Genomic DNA, 9,842 nt, shown 5'->3' on the forward strand with positions numbered 1-9,842 from the left:
GGAACAACTAGGGAGCAAGACAGACCGCACAACCCAGGATTCCAGTGAGAGAAAAGAAAGCCTCCAAGCCTCTGGCTATAAAAACCTATGGGGGTTGTGGCAGTAAGAGAAACTCCCAAACTCACAGGAGAGTTTGTTGGAGAGACCTGCAGGATCCTAGAATGTACAGAAACCCACCCACCTGGGAATCAGCACTGGAAGGGCCCGATTAGCTTATGAGTAGTGGGGGAAGTGACTGAAAGCCAGTGGAGAGCAGAGCAAGCAGCATTGCTCCCTCTGGGATCCCTCCCCCACACACAACATCACAATGCAGCAACCTGGGTTGCCCCACCCTGGTAAATACCTAAGGCTCCGCCCCTTCCATCATAATGGGTAGGCAGAGACAAAGAAATATGGCCCAAATGATAGAACAGATCAAAACTCCAAAAATAGAACTAAGCGATGAAGAGATAGCCAACCTATCAGATGCACAGTTCAAAACACTGGTAATCAGGATGCTCACAGAACCGGTGGAGTATGGTCACAACATGGAGGAAAAAGTGAAGGCTATGCAAAGTGAAATAAGAAAAATATGCAGGGAACCAACAGTAAAGGGAAGGAAACTGGGACTCAAATCAGTGGTTCGGAGCAGAAGGAAGAGATAAACATTAAACCAGGACAGAATGATTAAACAAAAATTCAAAAAAATGAGGAGATGCAGAGGAACCTCTGGGACAACTTTAAATATTCCAACATCTGAATCATAGGGGTGCCAGAAGGAGAAGAGGAAGAACAGGCAATTGAAAACTTATTTGAAAAAATAATGAAGGAGAACTTCACCAATCTGACAAAGGAAATAAACTTCCAGGAAGTCTAGGAAGCTCAGAGAGTCCCAAAGAAGTTGGACCCAAGAAAGCACACACCAAGGTACATAATAATTACGTTACCCAAGATTAAAGGTAAGGAGAGAATCTTAAAAGCAGTAAGAGAAAAGGCGATAGTTACCTACAAAGGAGTTCCCAAAAGATTATCAGCTGATTTCTCAAAAGACACCTTGCAGGCCAGAAGGGTCTGGAAAGTATTCAAAGCCATGAAAGGCAAGAACCTACATCCAAGATTACTCTATCCAGCAAAGCTATCATTTAGAATGGAAGGGCAGATAAAGTGCTTCCTGAAGGAAAAGTTAAAGGAGTTCATCATCACCAAGCCCTTATTATAAGAAATGTTAAAGGGACTTATCTAAGAAAAAGCAGAAGATCAAAAACTATGAACAGTAAAATGACAACAAAATCACAACTATTAACAGCTGAACCTAAAACAAAAACAAACTAAGCACACAGAACAGGAACAGAATCACAGAAATCAAGATCACCTGGAGAGTTATCAGCAGAGAGTGGGCAGGGGGAGAATAGGGAAAAAGTCATAAAGAATTAGAAGCGTAAATAAATAGTTGGTACAAAATAGACAAAGGGAGGTTAAGAATAGTATAGGAAATGGAGAAGCCAAAGAACTTACATGTATGACCCATGGACATGAAGTAAGGGGGAAGAATGGTGGTGGGAGGGGGGTGCAGGACAGAGGCAGAGAAAAGGGAGAAAAAAATGGGACAGCTATAATAGCATAATCAATAAAATATATATAAATAAGTAAAAAGAAATTTAGAAGTTTCTCTAGTACCAGTAAAACAATTTACATAACTCTAATACTAGTGATATGTAGAACTATGACTGGAACATAATAAAATTTTAGACCATTGTGAATAAGCTTTATACCTTGAAATATTTAAGCCATTTTCTCTTCTAAAGTATAAATAATTTTTAAACTCCGAAGAGTGAATTTTTTTAAAGTTTAAAAGAGAGTATCTTTGACCTAAGAAGAAAATACCTTAATTCCTTATACTTTCTAGAAATTATAATGCTGATATATATTTCTAATAATAGTCATTCTAGATATTAGTTTTAAAAAGCATATACAATGTAATGTATTAACTTTGGTTTGCAATAATTCAGCTGGCCACAGCCAGTTGTTTTCAATAAAGATTACCGATTAATAATAAACTGGGAATGAGAATCTAAAACATCATTTATAATCAAGAAATGTAAAATGGTGAAATGTTTCCTTCATAAAATATTTTATACAAATACAATCTCAACTCTCTCTACAAGAGTAATGGAGTTTCCAAACTAAATAACAAAGACAAATGTGAAAAAATATCCTTTGAGTCAAAGCAACGTCAAACTTATTTTCAATTAATACCTATAATAAGATTTTATGAATAAAATATCTGTGACCTTAAGTTAGGCCCTATTAGTGGGAAAGAACAAGCAAAAGTCAGATACCAAGGATAAAAATCAAAAGACAGGATGGCTTGTATAGGCAAAAGATGTGGTTATTTCTAGGTAAGATGCCCTCAATATTAATTGGGTGACAATTTAAAGATTCTACCTGAAGAAATAATAATAGTTTACATGTGCATAGCATTCTAGAATCTCCAACATGAATTAACTGGGAGAAATGTATTCATCATGCACTACCAATAAGTCATGTAGGCACAGTGTTCAGCGCATAAAGAATTTTAAAAATTAATTAATTAGATGTTCTCCTTTAAAAAGCTAACAATAAAATGTTGAGATAAAAATATGAAAATAAGAATGTCTACTTTAAATTAGGTACTTAGATACTAAAGAGCTATGATCTTATAAACTTTTGTCCAAAAGGGATGCTGCATTGAAATATGAAATTATTTGAGAGAATAAAATGAGAATTTCATTTATGTTCAAGTCCTGTCCCTGAAACAAGTGTTGATGCAGGAATCTCATCCAGAGAGAAAAGGATGTTTTGACTAAATGAGGAGGACAAATCCTAGTGTAAAAAAAAAGAAAATCAAGTTATTATTGGGGAAAAATTATATGTGCTAAATCAAACTCATAACATAGAGTCAGAATAAAGTCTACATTAAGATTAATTTAGTGTTTAGAAAATCAAGAGTAGAAATATGCTTTCTATGAGGGGTCATTCATTTAGGATGGTCTTCATAAAAGTACTAAGATCTTGAGACCTCTTACATAGGACAGAGTAAAAGCAGCTTCTTCAGGGATTACGCAGATATAACCACATTGACTCTTACCAGAGAAAACTGGATACACTTTCCTATTTTATGGAGCCCCTGTGAGATAAACCCATGTCTGAATTATTTTCCTCTTTGAGAACGGACCTCAAGGTCCAGCAAACGGCAGGAGTAGCTGTAACTCCACAGACTCAGCATATAACATGCATTAATAGTAATATGTCTTAGGCACTTGAGAGCTATGCTAATTATCCCTTATAAACTATATTACTCTTGCCCTCATCCTGTAGCTCAGGTGGGAAGGTTCATTGCCTACTGGGGTGGTCAAACCTGCATTTCTGAGAAGTCTAAATTCTATAAAGGCCTTGACTTTATAGGTTTTTATATTAACTTCCATTGATCTTTACTATGAAATATGGAAGTAATAAGATGCCCACTAAGAATCCTTTAAATTCCATACATATTTCTTTTTGCCACAAATTAGTAGCAATCTATTTTCCCTTTGATTTTGTAATCTTCCTCTATCCCTGATGGTTCACAGACAGGAGGAGCTCAAAATAGCCAGGTATTAAATCTTACTCCTTATTTAATAAAATAATTATATTCCCTGGTTAAACCATTTCTTCATTAGCAACTAAGATCTCTTTAGAAAAACAATGATCAAATTTGCAGGAACCTAAAGCAAAAACTTGCAAAGTGGGTTGTTTGTTGCAAGGGAGCCCCAAACACATACCATGAGCAACCCATGCTTATGATGTATATAGAGGGTCAATTAAAGAAACATACATATGTGGCATTTATTGGTGAATAACTCTCAATAGAGAGAAGTAGTACAGCATACACTGTCTCCTAAACTCTCATTATTCCACAGATTAGGCAGCAAAAAGATGGCCTGAATGCACCTTGGCCACTCTTCCGCCAAAGGGGGCATGCCGAGACTGAAAAAATGGAAAAGTAACTGATGGCATGCCAAGACATTGAATGAACCCAAGTCCACACTGAATCACAGATTTATTATATGGCCTGAGAAGGGATAGGAAACACCTACTTCTAGTAAATGTTTAGAAAGGTATCAAGGTATCACTGAGCCCAGGTACCATTACCGAGGATGCATAAAACAATCACCCAGATCTGCATGTCCTTGAAACACCTTCATGCCTGAAGCACAGACATCAAAAAGGCCTTCTTGTTTCTCTGTAAGACCTTAGTACAACTGAGTCATCTCCCTGCTAAGACACCAAAAGGGGAGGAAAAAAACGAGTCTCCAGGGCCATCTAGACTTGTCATTATTAGGTTTATAGATATCAGTGACAAGGGTCACTCCCACTTCCCTGACTTCGTTCCCAGACTAGTGCATTCTGAAGGGGGCAAAGAGCACAGTCCATTCGTCACTGTTTCAAAGCAAGCTGAGCAAAATTTGTGAGACCGCAAAACCAGCTTTGGAGGGTGTTTTCTCCCAGGTGGCCTCAACCCTGAATTTTCACCCACTCCACTATTCTGCTAGGTCACCTGTGCTTGAGTTAAGTAAATGTGATGGATGTGGATTCATTGCCCTATTCTCTGGCCGTGAAATGAGTTTCTCAGCTAGAAGGAATGAGATGTGGGAAGCCACGGCGATGAGTAAGGCAGGCGGTCATTGCATGGGCGGCGCTGTTAGAGAAAGAAGCCCGGTGAACGGGTGAGGCAAATCCACTTCTGAAATGTGTATCTATTTCTATACAGATAACTTTGGTTCCCCAAGTGTTGTTCCTCCTTCTGAGAGATAAGTTGCAGCAACTTAGCTTTCATATTGGAGGGACTATTCCAATGTACCCTTAGAAACCTCTCTGACAGGGCGGAGGCTGGGATTTTTATTTGTTTTATCTCCTACTCCCTACACACAAGCAGCTTCCTAGGCATTTAGGACATTCTTGCTACTCCCTCCTCTCCAGATTCAAACAGCCTCAAAGTCATGGACCAGTGGGATGTTCGTAGGAATATCCTGATCAAGGTCCTGTAGACTCTATTATGACAGAAAAGAGGAAAGCTGAAGTAGCCCCAAAATATGGCAGTGTTCATAACTTATATAATATGCATACACTAGACCAATGTCCCTAACGAGTGCAAATGAGCTGTTATGTTTTTTATTCTCTTGAATTTTTGTGGAGAGGGGAAAAAAAGCACTTTGATAGCTAGATTATCAACTGCTTGCTAAATTCCATAGGCTGCTTTGATTTCTTGTATTTAATCCGTATGGAAGAGTAGTTACAATTGGATTCATCACCTGATTAAATTTAAAGTGGTCTACAGTCATTCCCTAAGATCCCTCTTGCTTTTCACAGGTGAGTAAAATGTAGAGGACCTAGGAAGCACCTAGGCAAGTACTGCAGGCAAGCTGCACTGTGTTCAGTTCCTCCAGAGTTGAGGTTTTGTTTTTGGTCCACTACTTACCAAGAGCTAACATAGGGCCTTTCTTTTCATAATAGCCAATGCAGGGATTCTGTCAGTTTCTTACCCCAACTATGTAATTAGGGACTGGGAAAATAATATTTTATGAATGTTTATTCTGTCCCTTGGACCTTGTAACCAATTCGCCATGCCCCAGAACCCTAGAAACTAAAACACTCTGAATGGCAGTTCATCCTTACAGCCAGTTGTGGTCATTGAGACTCCTTACCATTGATGGTTAAGTGCTGGCATCTGGCCTCTGTCTCTCTGGAATCCCACAATTTCCATCAAAATCACGCGTACCACATCAGGGATGGCAGCTCGCACCATCATCCCAATTCTGTGATCACAGCCAACACCAAATTTTCAAGGATTCTGCTAGTGGCCTCATAAGGCATTTCCCAATGCCCCAGGGATGGGAGTATTTTCTGTAACTTTCAGGCAACACTGTCATAGGAAGGAAACCAAGTTGCATTTTAGTCTAATATTACCAAATTTGTAAGTCTGGTGATTCCTTCCTCTAAACAATTACAGGGACGTTCTGGCACCTTGACCTTATTAAACATGGACCTTTGTAGAATCCATGTAGTAAGTCAACCAAGCAAACTGTTAGGGCCATTTCTAGCCGATCAACTGAGTACGTTAAACCCTGTATTCAACACAAGTCCAACCTAACTTCCCATTCCATCCCCTCAGTCTAACATATACATGCTTCTCAAGTTCCAAATGATAAAGATGAGCAAGTTCTCACAGCCCATGCGATGTGTAGGCTTCTCCTGAGATAACTAGTGATTCCACCTGGGTAATAATGGAATCTGACACTGGTTTTGCGTCTAGAAGCAATGAAGTATAAAGTAGGTAGATCATGAAAGAAGATCAGTTTTCCAGAAAGAGGAAGGGAGGTGTTTCAACTGGCAAATGAATTTTGGGATTCTATCATGAGATTTATTTAACTATGGAGATCCAGGTTTTCCAGCTTAACCTAAGAACACCCAAATATTTCTGCCCATGTCTGACTGAAGAACCTGGCAAAGCTGCCTGACACATCTGCTTCACAATTCTCCAAACTGTACTATAAGGTTTAGTCCTGGCCTTCATCCATATCTACACTGTCTCTATAATCAATTAAATTTTTTCATTTAAAAGTTCCATGAAGCTCTCTGTTTTTCTACTTGTACTTTGAGCTAAGAATTCAAAACTTCGAATTGATTTTTTTTTCTTTTTGGTAAACACTTCAGTGCTGTCTCAAATACTTTCTAACCTCTGCAATACTTGTAACCATTGTCATTGCCATAGTGGCCAGGTTCAGCGGATGACTTAGCTCCTGAGAGCCCGGATACGTCGGGTCCTAGTGATGCCACTGCATACCATGGATTACTAAAATTCTCCTTTATGCCTGCAAGGGGGTCATTCCTATACTCAAGCCCTAACATGGGAATAACTCTATGCCACAATCCATTCTTGAGGATTTGTTTCCCAGGACCATTCCTTATAGGTAAAAGTGTATGTGCCACATTCCAGCCAGGTAAATAAATGGAAACCATGCTGAGTACTATAATGGCAAGTTCTGTAATGGAAATTGGTTTCACAGTGGTGGGAGAGCTAAGGAGATGGTGAAGCAAACCTGAGATTAGCAACATCAGGGAGCCACTCCCACCCATAGAAGCAAAAAGCAGAAGCTCTATTAAGGATACCAGAGGCTAAGAGTACCTGGCAGGATCTGAGAGTGTGGCAGGAGCTGAGGCCACAGAGGAACTGTGATCACTGCTGAAGACATAGCTGCTACCAGAAATGTCCAAAGTGGAGAGTAGGAAAACCGTCCTTGTTTCTTCCTACCTCCTGGTCTCACATACCAATCTCCTGCCAGTGCCAGGGGTCAGTCTTCCTATGATATGGACTATAATATTGAAAGATGCATAAGAAGATCTGATAGCAGACAGTCCCCAGAGTTGCAAAGAACTAGGTGTGGTTAGCCTTTCCAATACAGGTAAGTTTTACTCAGGTGGAGAAACTATTCCTTCCTCAACCTTGGGGTAGACCGCCGTAGCTGCCCAGTGAGGAGGGCATTGGGCTCCATGTGACAATCAACCTACAACATAGCAATTAGGAGAGTGAAAACTGACCAAGAGTACATTAGGACATTTACTAGGAGGAAGGAATTGAGGGAAAACAGACATTTATTTATGAGATATAAAGGAAATTAGATTAATTTGGCAAAACTTTTGACAGAAGACAACATGATAGAAGTCCACACGTATGGTACAGCCAGACCAAGAAGGTTCAGGATGGTTTTAGAGCATAGGGGCTGTATCTATTTAACTGTTTTATTCAGTATGTGAGATGGCGTCATGAGTAGGTAGCAAATGTTCTAAGATTATAATGATAAATTGTTATTCTAGATGAAAGTGTGAAGGACTACAGGTAATTACATGAAATTTAGACACACAGAAATTAAGTATTAACAAATGTTCACTGACATTGAAATTTATTCAGTTATTAGTTTCCCAGTGGAAGCCATAGAAGCCAACATGGATTGTTAAAATTAAAAAAGACAGCCCTGGCTGGGGTGGTTCAGTGGATTGGGTGTCGACCTGTGAACCAAAGTGTCGCTGGTTCAATTCTCAGTCACGGCACATGCCTGGGTTGTGGACTAGGTCCCAAGCTGGGGGTTCATGAGAGGCAACCACACACTGATGTTTCTCTCTCTCTCTTTCTCCCTCCTTTCCCCTCTCTCTATAAATAAATACATAAAATATTTTTTTTTTAAAAAGAAAGACAAATCAGAAGGATCTTGTTTTTTAAACCATGTAGAGCCCCAGCTGGTATGGCTCACTAGATTGAGTGGCAGCCTGGGAACTGAAAGGTCACGGTTCAATTCCCAGTCAAGGCACATGCCTGGGTTGTGGGCAAGGTCCTTATTTGGGGGCATGCCAATTGAGAGGCAACTAATTGATGTATCTCTCTAACATTGATGTTTCTCTCCCTCCTTTCCTCTCTCTCTGAAAATAAATAAATTTAAAAAATAAAACTATGTAGAGTTAAGGGAGTAGGGGGCAAGGCTGTTATGTCTTTAATGATACATGTTCGTTACTTTGTCTACAGTGTTGGACATAATTAGTAATAGGAATGCTGTGTTGTTGTTGGGTTTTTTTTCCTACATTTCTATTTTCCACCAGTGAGTAATTCAAACCAGCACATGGAACACATGGGATGAGCAAAAAGTCTAAATTATACACAGGTTTGAATATTGGCTCCTTGAGGGATAAACTGTGTTAAAAATACAATTCCAGGGATTCAGATTCCTAAGGGAATTGTGTGACTCTTTTTTTCCGCTTCAGATTACATAAATGCTATGGCATTTGTTGCAAAGTGATTCTTTGGAATTTTTCTTTGTTCTACTCTGTACAACATTACATTACTAAATTTTTATAGCTCGGACTTCCATTGACATCTGAAGTTGTCAAATAACCTTTTCCAATTGTTAGTCTTTCCAAAGTGTTGTAGCTCTAGGAATATATTAATTCTGATGGCTAAGTAGGTTATAATATTATATTTAAAGAGAATATATGTAAAATCACAGAACATTTATAACTACAAGAAAACTTCTGGTCAAGATGGCAGCATAGGCAGACATGGCTCGCATCTTTGCAAAACCACGTCAAAATTACAACTGAAATATAAAACAACCATCACTCAGAACCATCAGAAATCGAGTCGAATGGAAATCTGACAGCAATGGAATTAGAGAAACCACATCCATCCAGACTGATAGGAGGGCCGCAGATGCAAAATGGGCTGGTACCTCACCCACGTTTGGTGGAAAAAAATTTGGGAGGGGTATCTTGGGAGCAAAGAGTCCTAGACCCACACCAGGCCCCCAACTCTAGGGATCCAGTGCCAGGAAGGTAAGTCCCCACAACTCTTGGCTACAAACACCAGCAGGGATTGAGTTGGTGGAAGAAACTCTGGAGCCCCAAGCAGTTTCTCTTAAAGAACCCACACATGGACTCACTCAGACTCACTTCCTCCGAACTCTAGCACTGGGACAGCAGCTTGAAAGGCACTAGTGGTATACAGGGGGGAACAGGACTGTCTGGCAACAAGGGGAGCAGAGGCCATTGTCCCTTTTCTAAATTCTCCCCTAACTCAGAGCTGGCAGGCTGCTGCCATATCTGAGACTCTACCAACCTGGCTAACACTGTTTGACTCACCTTGGAGATCCCCAGAAGCTCTACCCAACCCAATTTATGAGTCCACACAAGCTACCTTTTCATATGAATGGCTGGTCCTTGTTCATGTTTCACACATCCTAAATCCTCTCAAACAAGCAACAGCGGGCCTCAGTGAGCCCCAGGCCTGGCACTAGCAG

The 9,842-nt window shown here is 39.8% G+C and overlaps 1 pseudogene; it reads right to left on the reverse strand.

The window, feature by feature from the left end:
- The window catches only part of LOC129079842 (39S ribosomal protein L39, mitochondrial-like), a 35,009-nt pseudogene extending 25,417 nt beyond the window's left edge, over positions 1-9,592 (reverse strand).
- Between the last annotated feature and the right edge of the window lie 250 nt (positions 9,593-9,842).

This window comes from Pteronotus mesoamericanus, unplaced genomic scaffold, assembly GCF_021234165.1.
Source record: "Pteronotus mesoamericanus isolate MK-2021 breed Mesoamerican mustached bat unplaced genomic scaffold, CSHL_Meso_final contig_82, whole genome shotgun sequence".
Lineage (NCBI taxonomy): Eukaryota > Metazoa > Chordata > Mammalia > Chiroptera > Mormoopidae > Pteronotus > Pteronotus mesoamericanus.